The sequence below is a fragment of the Sciurus carolinensis genome, chromosome 1 (genome assembly GCF_902686445.1).
Source record: "Sciurus carolinensis chromosome 1, mSciCar1.2, whole genome shotgun sequence".
NCBI lineage: Eukaryota > Metazoa > Chordata > Mammalia > Rodentia > Sciuridae > Sciurus > Sciurus carolinensis.
Window position 1 is genome coordinate 41,560,362 of NC_062213.1, and position 20,497 is coordinate 41,580,858.

Sequence of the window (20,497 nt, forward strand, 5' to 3'; positions counted from 1 at the left end):
GTGTTTTTGCAAATATCAAATAAATTGCTGACATAAAAAGGTCGAGTTCACATACAAATCTAGTTTTCTGTTTTCTTATGGAATATCAGAAGAACTGTAAGCAGCCTTATGAGAAAAGGCTACCCCATCCTTAGGCCTCCACAGTCTCACTGCTCCCAATAGTGTTATACTAATCCTGGGATCCTGGATCACTTCTTAGTGTTCCCATCCTAGCCCATATAACAATTTGAGTATTGTCACCTCTGATTTAAAATTACTCAACTGCCAAAAGTGAGAAAGAACCAGAGGTCTGTAAGTCAGTGAGCTCCAGGAGTTATTTTTCCTCCATGTTTAGTTACAAGTAAGGGATTGTGAAGTCAGAAAGTGAAGTGAGGTGAGATATTAAAGAGCTGTCAGGACTCAAACAGCTAGGAAAATCAAGATGGCAGCAATGCAGAACTCAGCAGTAAGATGAGACCAAACCTGAAGTGAATCTGACAGTGTTTTTATGCCTTATGTCAAGAACAGTAATTGCTAATCAGACCAAGGATGATCTAAGATGAAAGTAGGTGATTGAACCCACCTGTTTCTGAAGTTAGTCAACCTCAGTACTGCAGGTCCCAGCACAAGAGAGGGAATGTGGATGGCAAGGGCAGACCTAAGTAGATGCTGTTGCTTCCATCAGACCCTGGCTAAAGGGATAGATTAGCATTATTTCCTAAATTGGAAAACTCATATACTCTATGACCCCATAATTATCCTAAGCATACAATCCAAAACAAACTCTTACACATGTCCAAAAAGAAACATATACAAGAACATTCATAGCTGCCACTATACTCAACAGTAAGAACCTAGACACAACCCAATTTCCCATCAATGGGAGTGTGAATGAACAAACAGACTGATACAACAGATTATTCAAAGAAGTCAAAATAAATGGATGACAGTAACATGCAATGATATGAATGATTCAGAGCAATAAAATACTGAATTTTAGTAACAAATCCCCCCAAATAATAAACAGTCTGATACCTTATTTTTTAGTTAAAAACAGCATAGAAACAGTTCATATATATTTATAAATATGGAGAGAAACAGTCTGCATATAGATGTAATAAACCCTATAAAAAGGAAAGCAAAGAAATATTAACAGTGTTCAGAATAATGATCAGTTCAGATAGGAAAAAGGGAGGGTGAGTGTTGATGAGGTGTAAAGGTAGATTACTGTCAAAATCTCAGAGAGTTTGTTTTGGGTGTCTGGTTCTTGGATACTTTTTATACTATTAAAAATCAAAGCTAAATTAAGCTCATTGAAAAGTGCATATCCTGAAAACGTCCTTTGGAATATATTTTGATATCAATTAATGGTCTTTCCTCAATAAAGAGTTTCTTCACAATAACTAACATGTTGAGCACTTTCAAGTTAGCTTTGAGATTCCCTACTTTTTTAGAAGATACGGCACACACATTGGTTGTTGTCCCATATAGCCAATGTTGTTAACCAACAACTACTAAAAAACAGTGGAATGGGAATAAATGGTCCCAAAACTCCCTTCGAGTCCTAAAGTCTATGGTTCTACAATTTAAAACTATGTCCTGCAGATGACTTACATACAGAGGTGGTTTTCACTCCTCAAGGACACCCACAAAGGTGCCCTTTAGGGAAAGAAAAATGGGAGCAATAAAAGACTGAGTAAATAAGAGTCCACATCAACCGCAGTAGTGTCCTTCTTATAGTTTATAAAATGAGCTTCCTCCTAAGCTTTCATTTGTTGAAAGGGTTTCATTTCTCAAAACAGACAAAAGTAGAAGATGATGGCTTAAAAATCAACACTCAAAATAATAACACATTAATGAGGAAAGTTTTCACTCTACATTTAAGGATAAAGAAAAGAATCCTCTTATGTCAGGGAGATACTTCAGGCCATATAAACATTGTTGTATTTTGGTTAATTTGCATGATTGTTATATTCTTGGACAATTGCATCAGTTGAGTATTTAAAAATGAAATATATTTTTTAAAAACCAGTCGACCCCAATTTTAAAGGAAAGTTGTTCTGAATTTTTCTGATTAAAAAGCAAATATCTTTTCCCATTTACTTTTAAGGATTTATTAATATTTTGGACATGGTACCTATAAAATAAAAGCATAACTATAACGCAGTCCGTGGAAAAGTACACATGCAAGATAATTATCGCTGAAAAGGCTAAGTTGAAAAACTAGCCCCTGCCCCCGCCTGCCAAAAAAAAAAAAGGCTTTTTAAATTATATTAAGACAATCCTTTGACAGATGCACACTGCTTACCAAGTATCCATGCGCTCTTCCTCATTTTTCAACAACCTTCTTATAGGTGGGGCCATAAGACTATTCTAGCCAATGGGCTACGAGAAGGGATGGGTATCATTTTGAGGCCCAAGAACTGAAGACCCTCCAGTCTCCTCTCCCCATGCCAGGGCAATCAGAAAGATGGGTGCTTTTGTGTAGCCCAAAATGATCTCTGAACCACTGTATGGAGAGCAGTGCCAGGGGAAATTGGCAAAGTAGCACAGGAATTTGCATGAAGCAGAAATAAATCTTTATTGAGTTAAACAACTGAGATTTCAAGGTTAATTTCTGACCTCAAACTAACCTAGTATATCATCAACAATATCTACTCTACTATGGTTTCCCATGTTTCTCCCTTTAAATAAATAGAAGATGTTGGAGACTGTAGTTAACAAACTTTTTCCCATAATGGTCCAGAAAGTAAATATTTTAGGGAGCACTGGTCATATGTTATGGTTTGGATGTGTTGTCCCCAAAAAACTCATGTGTGAGGCAATGCAAAAGTTCAGAGAAAAAACGATTGGGTTACAAGAGCCTTGACCCAATCAGTGAATTAATCACCTGATGGGATTGAGTGGTAACTGAGGCCAGGTGGGATGTGGCTGGAGGAGGTTGGGCGTTGAGGGGAGTGGCTTTGGGGCATATATTTGTATCTGGCTAGTCAAGATCTCTCTTGCTCTGCTTTCTGATCATCATGTGAGCCACTTCCCCCCACCAAACACTTCCACCATGTTGTTCTGCATCACCTGGAGCCCTAAGGAATGGAGCCTCTGTCTATGGATTGAGACCTCTGAAACCGTGAACCCCCAAATAAACTTTTCCTCCTCTACAATTGTGCTAATTAGGTCTTTTAGTCACAGCAGCAAAAAAGCTGACTTAAAACATCATCTGTCTTTGTCCTAGTGACTCAACCTGCCATGGAAGAAAGAAAGCAGTCATAGGTAGACAATACATACAGAAATGGGCAGGACTTTGTTCAATAAAACTTCATTTACAAAATCAGACAGCAAGTCAGGTCTGGCCCAAGGGCTATGGTTTGCCAAATACTGCTATAAATATTTAATACTTTCCAGGATGATCTCTGGAGATATAGTCAGGAGAAGCAAAAACTAAGGAATCCATAAAAATAATCCTTCATATTTGAAGAAGAGTCTTACAAAAAAGGGAATAAACAATTTCTACATATTCCTTCTTTCAATAAATAAATATTAATAGGCTAACTAGTTTTTCCTTGGGCATTGTATTAAGTACTGTAGACATGGCACTAGACAGGATAGATAAAATTCCTGCCTTAATAGAGCTCATTTCCAGGGGAGTTAGGAGAATTATTAAATAATTACCCTAGGGTAGTAGTATATGGAGCATACAGGGGCTAATATAGGCATCTTAGGAAAAGGATAGATTGTGCTGAAACTTAAGGGTGAGCAACAGTTATCCAGGTAACATGGGGAATCAGAGTAGGGATTCCAGGCATAGGAAAATAAATGTGCTAAGGCAAGGGGGAAAGTAACTTCAGTGCACATTTGACAAACTGGGAAAGATCAACATAAAAATGCAAAAGGGTTCAAGAAGTGATAGGAGGAAGATCACACAGGAAAGCCTGTTTCCTATAGAAGTTGAGAGACTACAGTTATTGGTACAGGCCCAACCTTCCCACCACAAATAATCACAGATCCAAAAGAACAGATACAAGAGCTGGGCATGGTGGTGCACACCTATAACCACAGCTGCTCAGGTGGCTGAGGCAGGAGGATTGTGAGTTCAAAAGACAGTCTCAGCAACTTAGCAATGCTCTAAGCAACTTAGTGAGAAATAAAATATAAAAAGGGCTGGAGATATGGCTTAGTGGGTAAGCTCCCCTGGGTTCAATCCCTGATAAAACAAACAAACAAAACACACACACACACACACAAACAGCTAACTATTTTCAGGCAAAGGGAAGGAGGCAGTGAAAGACTATAATCTCTGACCATAAAAAATCATCAGTTAATCCTGATTGCCCAGCTCTTTGCCTTGAGACCACTTTCTAACCATAGGGGAGTGAACTGGAGTCCAAGTAGACCCCAACAGTCCCACTGAGTTGAGAAGCCAGAGTTGTTAAGTGTCAAGAGTTCAACTATGCAGGAAAGGGCATCAGAGGAAGAAGTTATGCAAGGGTCCCTTGCAAGTCCAATGCTAAGGGCCAGGCTATACATTTACAGAGCAAATTACCCACATTTACAGGGCAAATTACCCAAAGCTTTCAGAGAGTGGCTGCTCTAGGGTTCAAAAGGAATACAAACACTAGGGTCTAAGCTTTGGTGGAGGATACTGGCATTCTGACTCAACTAAGGAAGAAAAATATCTCATTAACACCTCATTACTACCCTGGGCATCCAGCAGAGACACCAGAAAGTCTTCACCTTATGAACAAGGACCATATCCTGGAGAATGCCTTCAACAGAGGTGATATTATCCCCAAAAGAGTGAAAATTACTTCTAAGTGGGAAGGGGATAGTATTTTGTATCCCTCCAAAACCCACCATATACAAACAGAAATATAGTTATTTTTTGGTATTAAAATTGTGTAGGGGGTAAACAATAATTGGGGGAAAAAGTCCAGAAAGTCTCTTTGAAGGGTAATATTGAGAAAGAAAAAACAAAAAAGATTGAGAAACACTGCCCTAACACACTTAGTATTCTAGACCTATCCAAGAAAAGCCTAAAACTAAGCTTTAATAAGATTTCAGATAAAATAATTTGTAAATTAAGCCCCAGTAAATTAGAAAGGCACAATGGAAATCTCTCCATAGAACCATTCTAGCAAAGGGAAGAAAAATATTCTATCTAAATTCAAGACAGTCAGTAATACAACTTACCTTTAAAACACACACACATACCTCTTCAGAGATAGATAACAGATTTCAAGATTATTGTATCTATAATATGCATTATAGATACATTATAGACATAGGGTTTCACCTGTCCTTTCACTAAATGGCTCCAGATTTACAAGAGCCAGAGATGTCAAAGTCTTCATTCCTGATACCTATGGATAAGTTTCTTCATTCCTGATACCTATGGATAAGTTAGCTAAATAAGTACAAAGAGGCAAAGAAGAAAGTCAGGGGAAGATGTGACTGTAGAAGAAAAAAACAGAGATGCTGCATTGATGGCTTTGAGGATTAAGGAAGGAGGCATGGCCAAGGAATGTGGGCAACCATTGAAAACCAGAAAGGGCAAGGAAAGGGAATTTCCCGAGGAAATAGATTTTCCCCTAGATTCTTGAGAAAAGAAAGTCACTCATTTTTATGCCAGACTTCTAACTTGCAGAATTAAAAGATAATAAAATTAGGTTGTTGAAGCCACCTAAGTTTGCGGCATTTTTTTAAAATAAAAGCAATAGAAAGCTAATGCAATGATCTAGAACCATGCTATTCAAAATAGTTACCACAGGGCTGGGGATGTGGCTCAGTAACACACATTGCCCAACATGCTCAATCCCCAGCATGAATTTCTCTTGAACAGTAGTGGATCATTTCAGAGCCGTCCTCAATTGTTATTGGACCTATCATCTTGTACCTGGTTACTTCTGTAGCTATAAGCCTGCCTCCTTTTCTTTCCTAGATCAAAAGTAAATATATATGTTGCCAGAAGAAAATAAATAAAATACCATGGATATAACTAAATCAAATAAGTTCAGGGCCCATCATAGGAAAAGAGATACCAAGGGCTCTGTGGAAGGCACTTGACTGAACTCAAAGCCTTCTTACTTCGGTTAACTCCTACCTTTGTGCCTATTCCAGAAGGTTATGATTATAAGAAACAGAAAAATTTAATAGCAAGATCATACTGCAATCTAAAATCAGCAAAAATGTAAAAAGTCATGTAATTTAAATAATACACAATATAAATAATGAATAGTGGATAAAAAATTCAAAGTCATTTCCTCCTCTATAACTTTACTGGGTTTTATTCATAGTACTAATATAATGAAACCTGAAGATATAAGGAAGTTAGTGTCAAGGAATAAGGTCATGTTATTCAAACTTATACTACTACTTATGAATCATAACTTCCCATTTTAACATTAAGCTGTCATTTTAAATGTATGCCTTCAAATGTTTTAAAAATTAGCCTTCACTCAAATAGACAGAATTTCAAATTCAATTGATTTGAAGCCAGTACGACTCTTTTGTTGAAAATCTCCCTCCTACTTATCCCTCTCTCGCCTGGACTCTCTGCCTTACAGCCTCCACACACTCATGCCCAGCCCTCCAGAGCTAAGCCCTCCCTCTTCAACCACAGAAGGTCATATCGATGCTGGTCCTCCCCAAAGTTGACAAAATGCCGTCAATCAAGGCACTTGGGGATGGGAATTACAACAGGCAGCACAAAAGATGACAGACACAGGCTGAAAAACATACCTGGCTCCAAATAATAGAGTCATTGGTTCAAAATAAGAGACTTAAGAAAAATTCCACAGATCAAGTAGGCATAAAATTCCACAGGTCAAGAACAAACAGTAAGAGAGAGAGACAGAGAGAGAGAGAGACAGAGACAGGCAGACAGAGGGGAGGAGGAAGGGAGGAAGGGAGAGAGGGAGGGAGAAAGGGAGGGAGGGAGGGAGGAAGAGAGGAAGGAAGGAATCAAAAAACAAAGAAAGAACCACAAGAAAATGAAAAATTCAAGCAGCAAAGATCATGAATCAAAGCAGAGACCAGGCAGCAAGGACTAGATCGCTAGCTGTCAAAAAGCTTTCATATTACAACTGCGTGCCTCAGTCAAGAAAAAGAACCAATCCCCATACATATGGATAGCAGGCTGAGCTAGCAGAGACACCCAGGCAGAATAAGGAATGACAGGGAGGAGAAGGCAGCCCACTGACTTTCACACACTGGTCATATTATCATCGAAACCATTATCAAAGAAAATACAGAAACCTCATTACCAAAAGCAAAAATTATATGAGATGGGGAAATGTATTTCAGAATGGAAAATGAAAAAAAAAGGTGCTAGCTGTACAAAAACATTATTAAACCCTGAGTAAAATGATGGCTGTAATTATGAAACATGCCCCTGGGACTCTTTGGGCAAAGGAAGAGGAAATGGGATAAAGTTAAGAGAGATGGGTGGCGGACAGTCCAGAGGGAAAGGAAGTAGAGGTAAGGGCCTCCTGGTAGACCTGGGCAGGCCATGGTCCAAGCTGGTGACAAGCTCAGCTACAATAGCTTCTGGAAATAACTTCCAATAGGAAAAAATACATGCAAAGAAGCCACAGATGCAGAATTTAGATGAAACAAGACAAAAAAAATACATCATTAAATTATGATAAATGGAAGTCCTTTTGGAGAGATAGCTTGGGTAATTGACAAAAGAACCTTTTAGAGGGGTCATGGAAACAAGCATAGATCAGCCTCCTCCTCATTCAAGATTGTCTCTCTTCATGCTTCTTTATCAAGTCTTTAAAAGGTGAACTCCCCCAAGGGCCAGTCTGAATGAAGTCTCGTTTCTCCTCTGTATTCTTCTCCTAGACAATTTCATCAGCATCTTCGACTTCAACCACTGCCCAGAATGCTGTCACTCAAATAAGTATGTTCATTTCAGACTCGTCTTCGAACCCAAATATGTGTACACCCAATTTTCTACTTCTCATCTTCAAATGGATGTTTCACAAGTACTTCGAATTCAAGATTTTCAAAAATGAACAGCTGATCTTCAAGGCTATGAGTGATAACACACCCACTCAGATTAATTTCCTGTTTATAGTTCCTCAGTAGCTTCCCACTGCTCTTAAGATAAAAACTCCAAATCCTCCTAGTCCCTGAATGTCCTGCCCTCTCCTACCTCTCCAGGCCCATCTCAGTTTCCTACTCTGAAACTCCAGATACACTGATTTTATTTCACACCTGCCAATGTGCCATGTGTTGTCCAGATTGCTCTGACTGCAATATATCCTCTTTGCCCCTTTAGCTAATTTTTACTTCTTCTTCAGAGTTTAAGTCAATCCGTATTTCCTTAATGACTACTCCTGATTCCCCATGCTAAGTCAAAATTGTCAAGAATATACTTCATGGCATTACTATAATTAAATAAGAACAAACATTTATTAAGTGCATACTGTTGGACCAAATTCTCCATTATAGGTGGAGCTGGAAGACAAAAAGGTCTCTGCTCTTCTAAATCTGTGTACTCATCATGAGGGGAGATGAGCAATAAATAAATAAACAAATGATCATTTTAGACACTAATAGGTGATATGAGTACAATAAAACAGATAATGAAATAGAGTGGCTTGGTCAGGAACAGGGCAACAGGAGAGACCAAACCTTGGATAGATGGCTTGGTGTCTGCTTTTCCTGAAGGAATATAAGCTTTGAGGGGCAGGGACTTTGTCTTATGCTGTATCCCAAGTACCTGCAAAATAAGTACAAAATGAATGTTTGAGGAATAAAAGTATGAAAGACGTTTTTCTCTCTAAATAGTATTTTCTAATATGCCAAAGAATAATCTCAATGAAGACACATTTTGATATTTCAAATTATATCACCAATTCATCTTCAAAATATTTGTTGAATAGATGAAAAAAAACAAACAAAAACAAACAAACAAACAAAAAACAAATAGAAATCTACTTCTATAGGACCCTAGACATAAAAAAGGTCCTTCACGGATCAGAATCCCTTTACATAATCTATCTAAATCCTTGAGTCGTCACCTTTTAACCCTAGTATAGCCTAACAGACTATAAGGTAGCTGATCGCCTCTTTGTTTATCAAAGTGCTATTGATAATAAATGGTGGACTCTTTATCCAAGACAGATGAACCTTAATATTATTCAACAGGATTAAAGGAAATAAATAATCCACACAGCAAACTGTGTAAAATTCCATTTAAAAAATCACAATAGAAAAAAATTTGCAATAGCTAGTGCTCAACAAATAGTATTATAATCAATCAGAAGGCAACATGGAACAACTTTCTTACCTCAAAGATTTGCAATTTATTTAAAAAGAAAGAAAATATTGATTCCCAGGTCCATTCATATATTTCTTAAAATGCAAAATACTGGACTAGGTTATCTTTTAGGTTTTAAGTATTACTTTTCTCATTCACTTAGTAATTCATGCACCCAATAAGCATTTCCTGAGCACTGATTATTTGCCAGGCACCAGGTACAATATTCTGTACAGGGTTTTATAAACTGAAGAAACAAAACCTATGAAGTGGCAGTGTTTGGCAAATGACCACATTGCTTAGAAAGATGACAGCATATCTAACCAAACTGAGATTTGGCAAGGAGACACTTATTATCATCTTTGCCAAAAAAGACATATGATCAGGTCTTATTATTCATAGTAGTTATATTCTGTAAAGTTGCCACAGACACTGGATTGAGAAGACTGAATCATGGCTCCTGGGGGAAAACAGGGTTAGGTTATGTGAACCTCTGTTTGCATCATTTTTATTAGCTTATCAATACACAGTCTTGCTTTATGCATGGCTCTTTTAAAGACACCCTATTGAATATCAATTGATTCTTTGACAGTGTGCTTGGAGCCAACAACACTCGAACTCTGGATAAAGATAAGATCGTACAGTACCTAGCACAGTGCCTGACACAGGCCAGAGGTCCAGTCCAGGACTGGTAGCCACAGTCTGTCTGGCTTTAGAGTCAGTCTGAAGGAAGCCTGTCTAGTACACATACTTCCTCCGGGAGGCATGTCACAAACTTTTTGCTCTCAAAAGCACTGGATAGCCCAGAGCATGGCACAAGGGACCATTTTAAACAGTGAAATCACCCAAAATAAGCATAAAATGCAAAAAAAAAAAAAAAAAAAAAAGAACTAAATAGACACTTGTTTACAACTTGAGAAAAAGAAGGGGAAAAGGAGTGTTTTAGTCAGCTTTTGTGCCGCTATGATCAAAAGAACTGAAAAGAACAATTAGGAGGAAAAGTTTATTCTGGGGCTCACAGTTTCAGAGATTTCAGTCCATAGCCAGCCAGCTGGCTCCACTCATCAGGATCGAAGTGAAGCAGAACATCATGGAGGAAGAGTGTGTGTGTGGGGGGGGGGGGGGAGGCAGCTCAAGACATCACACCAGGAAGCAGATTCCACTAGCCAGATACAAAATATATGCCCCAAAGGCATAATTCCAAAGGCCCCCTCCTCCAGCCACACCCTACCTAGTTACCACGCAGTTAACTCCCAACAGGGGATTAATTCACTGATTGGGTTAAGGTTCTCAGAACCCAATCATTTCACCTTTGAATGTTCTTGCATTGCCTCACGCATGAGCTTTTCGGGGACACCTAATATCTAAACCATAACAAGGAGGAAGGAAATATAATTCCTGGGTTTGAAAGTCAGCTCTATCATTTACCACCTGAGTGATCTTAGAACTCCATGCTTTGGTTTACCCATCTCTGAAATGAAGATAATATTACCTGTCCTGAGTGTTTGTAGTGAATATTAAGAACCATACTACATGTAAGGTATTTGATTCAGGGCCTGACCCATAATTAGCACTATTTGTTACTTATCAAAATAAACAAACACGAAACAATGGGACATTATCTTAAACTGTCAGTAAAAATACAGGACAAGAACAGAATGAGTATTCAATAGTATTCATTCACCTTTCTCACTCTTCTCCCTTTCCCCTCCCATCACTTTTCTTCCTCATTTCCATTGCTTTTTTTTTTTTTTCTTGCCTATGCCTCAGACCAATGAGAGGCCCACCCAGAAGAATGTGGTAAACCAAAGGTAGAGCATGCTCTAGGGGAAAGCTGCTCTCAGATGGTACTTCAAGTGAAGGTTGGACAACTTCTGGAATGATCCCATCTCCCTGCTGTACTCCCATCAGCTGCTGCCAAGGAAAAATGGACCACCTGTGGGCAGCAGAAGCCTTCCTATTAACCCCAAAGTTCTACAGAACTGCCTTCTCCACAGCAGTCAGAAACAGAACATTTCCCATCACCAGCACAACTTCAGTTTTTAGTGGGTTGCCAAAGGAGACAGGCTCCAGACAAAGTAAGAGAGAGATTGGGAGGCAGATGAGAAACTGGCAATGCCAAAGCTGGGACCTTCTCAAAGCAAGCCTCCCACATGCATGTCCAAGCTTGAGAATATGGAGAGGAGGTTAGGGTCAGAGTCAGTGAGTGCAAGAGACAGGACACAATGGCTATTGTGCAAACATAAGTTCCTTCAGTTGGGGATAAAGAAAGGGTCAGGAGCAAAGACATTAAAGCCAGTCTAGAGTGGCAGAGATTTAGCTGGCAAGATGAAAATCCCCTCCTGCCAAACTCGGCAGGTCCAGGGTTGCCAAGGAACACACTCACATGGCCCAGAGCATGTTATTCAGACCATCTTTCCAGTGAAATGTGGGTGGCACATTTTGGGGTTGGCAGAAGCCTGCCTCAGATCTCTCTGGAGCTTCCTCATCTTTCTGATCCAAGACAAGAAGCCCTTTCTCATAGTTTTCATAGTAATAGCTTTCAGTTAGTTACATTTGAGCTTCCCAAGTAAGCAGAAAAAAATGCTTTCTCAATGTATAGACTTCATTGGAAAACAGTTTGGGAAAACGTCAAACACTTCCTGCACTTGACTCATCTAACCACTGCAAACTACACTTGATAGCTACATCGACCATTGGTCTTTGATTTACCACATCTGTCTCCAGCTGCAATAATTATCACCATGCCCTTTCGAGGATCTATGCTACAAGCATCACACTAGATATCTCCTGGAATTTATTTCACCTAATCTTCCCCCGAATCCCTGAAAAGTTGATGTTATGACCCATCTTCATTCCATACTTAAAGAAACAGTGGAACAAAATTTGCCAAAAATCATGTGGAAGTAAGTGACTGAGCAAGAATTCAAACCAAATCAGTCTGACTTTGATGTCTGTATTAGTTCTACTATATTGCATATAACCAGGTTATTGTAGAGCCTGCACTCAGTGAAATCCAAATAATCCCTGCAGCCAGCTGTGTAATAACACCTGGACAGATTGTACAACTTTTCAATCGCTTTCTGTTATTAGAAGACTTATTCCAGTATTTAATAGGAGTTCAAATTCCAGTTTATATCTAGTTAAAAGTTCTTCTCCTTTCCTTTCCCTGGAGCCAGCCAGGCTTCAGTTCATGGCTTGGAGGGAGCAGTGAGCAGGGTCTGCTCTTCTCTCCCCACACACTGTGTGCACACTGTACCTCGCTCGCCTCATCTCCCAGGCTTTGAGAGCACCCAGGTCTTACAACAGGGAGGGCGGAATCTGAGAGGTGCGGGGGTTGATGCATGCAACCAGCTGCTTGGGACAGGTGGGTGGTTGGGATTTCTACTCCATATAGGTCTGGTTCTCTGATGCTGCTGGCCTTCACTTATTTGGTGGTTTCTCCTCAGAAGGTGCATGTGGTTCACCTGGAGATATGTTCTGCATCACTCTCACTCCATCCATGACAAGAATGCCTCCAGTCTTCTGCTGGTTTTATCTCAGATCAGGAGCCACAGCTGCTCTCTTCTGACATCCTACAACTACTCTGTTGGCGTGTGGCAAGACTTACATGCGCAATGCAGGGAAATGAGGTGTTCCCAGTTCTTTGGATGCTATAGTTGACTTGTTCAGACTCTCATAGGTTCTCCTGAACTTCAGGAATTAGGAAAGGCTGACAGATATTTTTTGAGTGTGCAAGAACCCAAAGAATTTTGTTTCCTCTTCCCCTAGAAGAAATTGCTAGTGTATTCACTTTACCCAAGAAGTGTATTAACAATAAATAACTAACTAAATAAATAAATAACTCTGGAAAAAGGACTAATACAGTCATGCCTCATTTAACAATAGGGATGTGTCCTGAGAAATATGTCATTAAGTGATTTTGTCATTGTGTGAACATCATAGAGTGTACTTACACAGCCTGTGATGTGTACACAGCCTACAACACTCCCAGGCTGTGTGGTATACATATGGCAGAGTCTATTGCTGCTAGATGCATGATGAACACAACAACATAAAATTAAATCAAGCACAAGGGATAACAATGCAATCAAGAAACGCAGTAAACACAAGACATACGAGGCTGCTGCCAATGTAACACTGCATACCTCTTCACAGTAAGTTTATTTAAACAATTAGAATGAGTATACTCTAAAATACTGATTAAAAAGTATAGAACAGTAAATACATATACCAGTAGCATAGTTGTTTATTATCATTGTCACGTATTAGGTGCTGTACATAACTTATGTGTTATACTTTTCCTTGACTGACAGCACAGTAGGTTTATTCACACCAACATCACCACACACACAGGATAATGCATTGCTCTACAACATAATGACAGCTACGATGTCAGTAGGCAATAGGAATTTTTAGCACCATTATAATCTTACAGGGCCACTGTCATATCTGCAGTCCATCATTGACAAAAACATCATTATTCAGCACATGACAGTAATTATACTGAATTCACTATAACTAAGACTGAAACAAATACAGTGATTATGATTACAGAATAGAATGAGTATGTGAGAAGCCCTAACATGTAGTGATGCATAATTAACAAAAGTGAGAACAGGGGGGTGAAAAAGTGGTTGGTAGTATCATTGTGTGATTTCCTCACCTCACTGAGGCAGGGGTGGCAGACACCTTTGGGGACCTACACAAATCCATCCTTCCTGTTTCTCTTGTCAGAGGTAGGAAGAGGTTCTCCCCAGCTCTAGGAAATGCTCTGTGGTTAGTGTCAACAAGTCTTGGTAAATCGATGACCCTTGATATTAATTCATTTTAGCATGAACATGTGATTCAATTTCAGCCAATGAGACATAAGAAAACATTCCTTTCTCTGCTTTTAGGAAGAAACACGAGAAATGCACTTTTCCTGTTTCTTGCCGCAGTTATGCAACCAAAAGAGACAACCATGAAGTAAGAGTCTACATGCTGAGAATGGCAAAGTGGAAAAAAATGGAAATTTAAAAAGCCTTTTTGTATGGTTTCTTTTATCTGACTCATGTATCTTTTCACATTGTCAACAGATATGCACTTGATGTTTGCTCTTCCAAAGAGGATGTCCTGTTTGTGGGTATTCTTGTTTTGTTCCAGGGATAGGCAGGCTATGTTTAGCCTTAAGGGTATCGATATTTCAATTTTCAGTGTGATTATGATCTGGAGAAGAAAAAAAATTAACAGCACTGGTTCTTTTTTAAAAGCTCCTTAAATCATTTTTGTTCTTAAGCAAATCTTGCCAAACATCAAAAGGTATTTCTCTTCCTTTACATCCAAAGATAAACTGTTTTTCAAAGGCATTTCTTATTTTTACCAAAAACAAGATGAATGAGATTCCCAAAGTTTTGTAGTATGTAGCTATATCAGGGTACGAACGGAATATGTCTCCTTCAAACAAAAGGAAGATTTTGTTCACGTGCTGTTTGAATCTCGATCCTGTTTAGAGCCACTGTGCCAAGTTGCAACCTGCATGCATGCACCTGGAATGAAGGTGCTGGCAGACCTTTATCTAGAGAGCGGGAATATCGTGCAGCCATTCTTAGCCAGGTGTGCTGGGTCCTTCTCATTATTTTAAAGTCTCCATAAGCATTTCTTAAGGAAACCTGTGCACTCAGTACTATTTCAGGGTAATATGGAAGTTTGCTTAGGTCATGAAGTCCTACACATTAGAGACTACCAAACTTTTCTCTTCTGCTTGTAGATCTAATGAGATGTAAATTTATTAAAGAAACCCACAAGATTGCTTTAAAGCACAACATTATTGAGAAGAAAAAGATCATGTATTTCAGCCATTTCTACCTCTCATACTTCCTTCTCCTTCAGAACCTTTCTGTTTCCAACTGGTTTTTCCAACAGGAGGAATCCAAGCTGTAATACCAGTCTTATATATTTTGCCAATGTTGAAAGATTTAACATACCAGGACAATGATTGACATTTTGCATTACCTACTGAAATAGATCCCCTATTGTCCATTTTCATTGCTTCTAGTAGAAAAATGACTTTTGGAAGACCAAGTTTTAATTACAACGCAATATCCACCACTCTTACAACTCCACCATCTTACAAGCAATAGGAAAATCTTGTTAGTGGTTATTTGTTTTTGTTTTGTCTCCATTTTTAACCACCATTTTCCCCTGTTGCAACTCTAGCTTTAGCATTTTATTGGAACTGCATCCATATGTTATTTAAGTCACTTCCTAACTAGCCAAGCACCACAAAACTCAAACCAGTTACCTGGTCAGATGGTGTTGCTCCTTCACTCACAGCACTCAGAATGGTCCCAACTCACCAGGAGTAAGTCCTTGCTCATCTCTAGCATCCCCTCCTTCTGCTCAGCCAATCTGGCCTCATTGTTGAGTTGTAATATTCCCACCTCAATCCTAGAACTTGCCGTTTCCTCTGCTTGAAAAAATCTTACCCAGAGGGAACATAGTACCTTCCAGTCTTTGTTCGAAATCCTCTTTTCAGGCAACTTTTCCTTGACTTGCCTATTTAAAATCACAAAGACCTCACCCCCACTGCGCAACCCTAGATATCCTTTTCCTCCACCTGTACTTTATTTTTCTGCATAGGACATGTCACAGGGGCCGGGGTTGTGACTCGGTGATAGAACACTTGCCTAGCATCATGAGGCACTGGGTTTGATTCTCAGCACCACATAAAATAAAGGTAAAAAAATAAAATAAAATAAAGGTAGAACATGTCACTTCCAAACAGACTACACAGGTTGGGCATCTCTAATCTGAAAATCAAAAATACTCCAAAACACAAAACTTTGTGAGCACTGACATGATGTACAAGTGGAATTCCACACCATAAAACTTCAATTTGAGCATAAAATTATATAAAATATTGTTTCAGTCAGCTTTTTTGCCCTGTGACTAAAAGATCTGACCAGTACAATTGTAGAAGAAGAAAAGTTTATTTGGAGGCTCACAGTTTCAGAGGTCTTAGTCCACAGAATGCTGGCTCCATTCCTCAGGGCTTGAGAAGAGGTAGAACCTCATGGTGGAAGAGTATGGCAGGAGAGAAGCAGCTCACATGATCAGGAAACAGAGAGAGAAAAACTCCACACTCCAGATACAAAATATATACCCCAAAGCCACACCCCAAATGAACCACTTCCTCCAGCCACACCCCACCTGCCTCCAGTTACCACTCAATTAACCCCATCAGGGATTAATTCACTGATTAGGCTAAGCTATAACCCAATTATTTCTCCTCCAAACCTAGCATTGTCTTACACATGAGTTTTGGAGGAACATCTCACATCCAAACCATAACAAATACTATATAACATTATTTTTAGGCTATGTACATAAGATGTCTATGAAACATAAATGAGTTTATGTGTTTAGACTTGGGTTCCATCCCCAAGATATCTCATTATATATATGCAAATACTCCAAAATCCAAAAAGAAATCTGAAATCCAAAACATTTCTTGCCCCAAGCTTTTCAGATAAGGGATACTCAACCTTTTTAAAATTAACTTGAATGCTTAGTTCATTGTCTGTATTTCTAATCTAGAATGGAAACACCACGAAAGGGACTTTTTTTTTTTTTTTTCTTCAGGTGCTCTGTTCATTGCTGTATCCTCAGTACCTAACACAGTCAGGTACACAATAGGTGCCAGGGTATCTTCACAAATACAGACGAATCCTGCACTACACAGCCCCAGAGGATACCATGTACACAGCCTGGGAGTGGTACAATAGTAGAGCCCTATCAAGGCACAAAGTATTTACTAACCACCTGCTTTGGGATCTGTAAAATAGGAGCTTTCACAAATGACCTAAGAAGTCCATGAAACCTTACTTTTGCCTCCTTTTTGCTTTTATAGTTTCATTTTTATCACATAATATGCTGGAATTGGACATTGCAAAGCAAGACATTTATCTGATTTTATAAAATCAGAAATTCTCAAATCTGGTTCACCTAAATCTGTACGAATCTTCTAAACGATGAGATCTGATAGGATCTATTTTTCTGCCAGCTCCCTGAAAACCATATTAGTGAACTATCACTCCAGTTAAACGCTTTTCTTATTTTTCCCAAATTTCCCATTTTTCCTCAAATTCAAATAAATGTGAAAATAGATTTTCCAAGAGATTCCACAGACAAATTAACTGATAATTAGGGAAGAATCTAAATTGCTAAATCTTTCTATATAAGTACAAACCAAGGAAAAGTTGGCAAGCATTTTCTTATTCTTTTTCTTTTCTCCAATTGTTTGAAAATGAATTTCAGATTCTTCATTCATTCCGAGCACTAGATTTACTTGGAAGACCATTCTTTTAAATGCAGTGCATTACAACAAACCTCAGATTGATAGGTTCCTTGTTGCAGCTGCCAAACCTTAGCTAGGCCATTTGTTTTTCTTTTGTTTTGCATAATTCACATGGATTTGACAATACAATGGCTGGTACTGTAGTGAAGCTACATATCCTGAGAAAGAATATTCTTCTTGGCAAGTTAAGAGCTGAATAGGATTACAAATACCACTTTACACTATAACTTTTACAATTTACAGTGGAACATTAGAACTACTGAAAGAGGAGAGTTATGTCCACCCTTGCACATGCTTTACACATACTCACACACACACATTTTTGTATGCATTCCAAATCTTACGTCTCTATAATTGTACAGAATAGTTCCAGTGACCATAATGCTGACTGCAAAGCAGGAATTTAGAATAAATATTTTTAGATCAGTGCTCACTGGTTGACAAAAAGATTTAAGATGATCAACCACAGGGAAAGAAACCACACTAAATCATTCTGCTTTTTTCTTACAGGTTTTTTGGGTCTTTTGCTTTCTTTTGTTTTGTTTCGTTTTGCAGTGCTGGGGATCAAACCTAGCACTTTATGCATGCTAGGCAGGCACTCTGCCACTGAACTACATCCCCAGCCTCATTACAAAATCCTTTCCCAAGTTACTGCCAACTCCCCTGATATAGCATCTTACAAAACTATAGTACACCATCAGAACCAGAATACTGCTTCTGAGACAGGCAGGATACAGAACATTCCATCAGCACCAGGATGTACTGATGCTGTACTCTTTTATAACTAGGCTCACCCTTTTCCCCACCCCCACCCATCCACTCCTGAACTCCTGGCAACCACTATTCTCTTCCCCATTTCTATAATTTTGTCATTTCAAGAACATTATATAAATAGAATAATACAGATTACCTATTTTTTTTTAATTCAGAATTTCCTGGAAATTCATCAAGGTCATTGCTTATATTAATAATATGTTCTTTATTATTGCTGAGTGATATTCCACAGGACAGATATGTGACAGAAGTTTTTAACCATTCACCCACTGAGAGATATGGGTGTTGTTTCCAGTTTGGGGCTATTACATATAAAGCTGCCACGAACATTAAGTTATAAGTTTTTGTACAAACATAAGTCTTTCCAGGAATGAATGCCCAGGAGTACAAGTGTTGCACAGTAATTACAGATTTAGTTTTGTAAAGAAACTGCCAAACTCTTTCCAGAGTGGCTGTGTGATTTATGTATGAGAGATCCAGATTCTCCACAACCTTACCAGCATTAGCATGATCCACTATTCTTTATCTTAGACATTATGATAGGTATGCAGTGATACCTGAACTTTCCAGATACTTATTTCCTATCTGCATATCCTCCTCAGGAAAGTGTTTCTTCTTGTCTTTTGCCCATGTTTTAATTGGATGACACGCTTCCTAATTTCTGAGTTTTGAGATTTTTTATCCTAGACACCTAATCCTGTGTCAGATAAATGGTTGGCAAATTTGTACTCATAATCTGCATCTTGTCTTTTCATCTTCATAGCTCTTCATAGATCTTCCACAGAGCAAAAGGTTATCATTTTGAGTACTGCAATTTATTATTCTTTTCTTTTATGAATCACGCTCTGAGGTCAAGTCTAAGAAATTTTTGCCTAACCCTAGATCCTGAATATTTTCTCCTATGTTTTTTCCTACAAGCTTTATAGTTTTACATTTTATATATAAGTTCATGATCTATTTTGAGTTAATTTTTTATATAAGGTCTGAGACTTATGTCAAGGATCATATTTTGCTGATAAGCTTCAATGCTTTTCTTTCCTTCATTGTGTTGCTTTTGAATCTTTGTAAGCAATTACTGGGGCACATTTATGTGAATGTACTTCTGCATTCTGTGTTCAGCTCTATTGATACCTGTGTCCATCTTGTTACCAGTACCACACAATCTACTGTACCTGTATAATAATGTTTGAAAAGAGTAGACTAATTCTGCCCATTTTATTATGATCTTGGAGGAAAACACTGAGCTTTTTATCATTAAACAAAATGTTAAGTTTCTTATAGACACTCTTTAGCAAAGAAGTTTCCCTCATTCCTATCTTGCTGAGAATTTTAAGCAAGAACATGTGCTGGATTTTGTCAAATACCTGCTATGTACCCATTGATAAGATCATGTGATTTTTTTCTTTTGCCTTTTGATATGATGGATTACATTGACTGATTTTTAAATATTGAATCAGCCTGGCATCCCAGAAATAAACTTCCTTTAGTCATGGTGTATAGTTCTTTTTCTATATCACCGCATTCTATTTGCTAATATGTCTTTCAAGATTTTTGTGTCTCTAAATTCATGAGGAATACTGGTCTCTAGTCTTATTTATTTTTTATTGCTTTTGCTAACTGGTATCCTAGTAATACTACCTTCATGAAGTGAATTTGGTAATGTTTCCCCTTCTTATGTTTTTCAGATTAAAGTGTATCAAATTGGTATTAATTTCTCTGTAAACATTTCGTAGACTTCTTCATTGAAACCATCTGGGGTTAGAGTTTTTTCTTGGGAATTTTAAAATTCTAAATATAGTTTCTTTAATAGTTACAGGGCTATGAATATTATTTATTTCACATTAAGTGAATTGTGGTAGTTTGTGCTTTTCAAGGAATTGGTCCATTTCACTTACGTTGTCAAATTCACGTATATAGAACTGTTTATAATATTCTCTTATTAGCCTTTTGTTGGTGGCATTGACATCTACCAAATCCTTGCTAATTTTCTGCCTCATTTTTCAAGCTATAATTGCAAGATACTGAAGTCTCCAAGTATAACTTAAGATTTTTCCTTTTCTTCTTTCATTTATAGTCATTTTCTTCTTCCTATTCTATCAATTTGTTTCTATCAGTATGTGTGTTTTCTCTTTCTTTGTCAG

The 20,497-nt window shown here is 38.2% G+C and overlaps 1 protein-coding gene across 3 annotated transcripts in view; it reads right to left on the reverse strand.

Moving 5' to 3' along the window:
- The window catches only part of Cpq (carboxypeptidase Q), a 441,859-nt gene that overhangs the window by 403,631 nt on the left and 17,731 nt on the right, over positions 1-20,497 (reverse strand). The window contains exon 1 of one of the 3 annotated variants that reach the window (XM_047566014.1): positions 8,617-8,704. The exons of 1 other annotated variant lie outside the window; for it this stretch is intronic. The gene's annotated coding sequence lies outside the window, so the exon portion shown is untranslated. Of the gene's footprint in view, positions 1-562; positions 584-8,616; positions 8,705-20,497 lie in introns of those variants that run through there. One more of the 3 variants, XM_047566018.1, reaches the window with a different exon arrangement.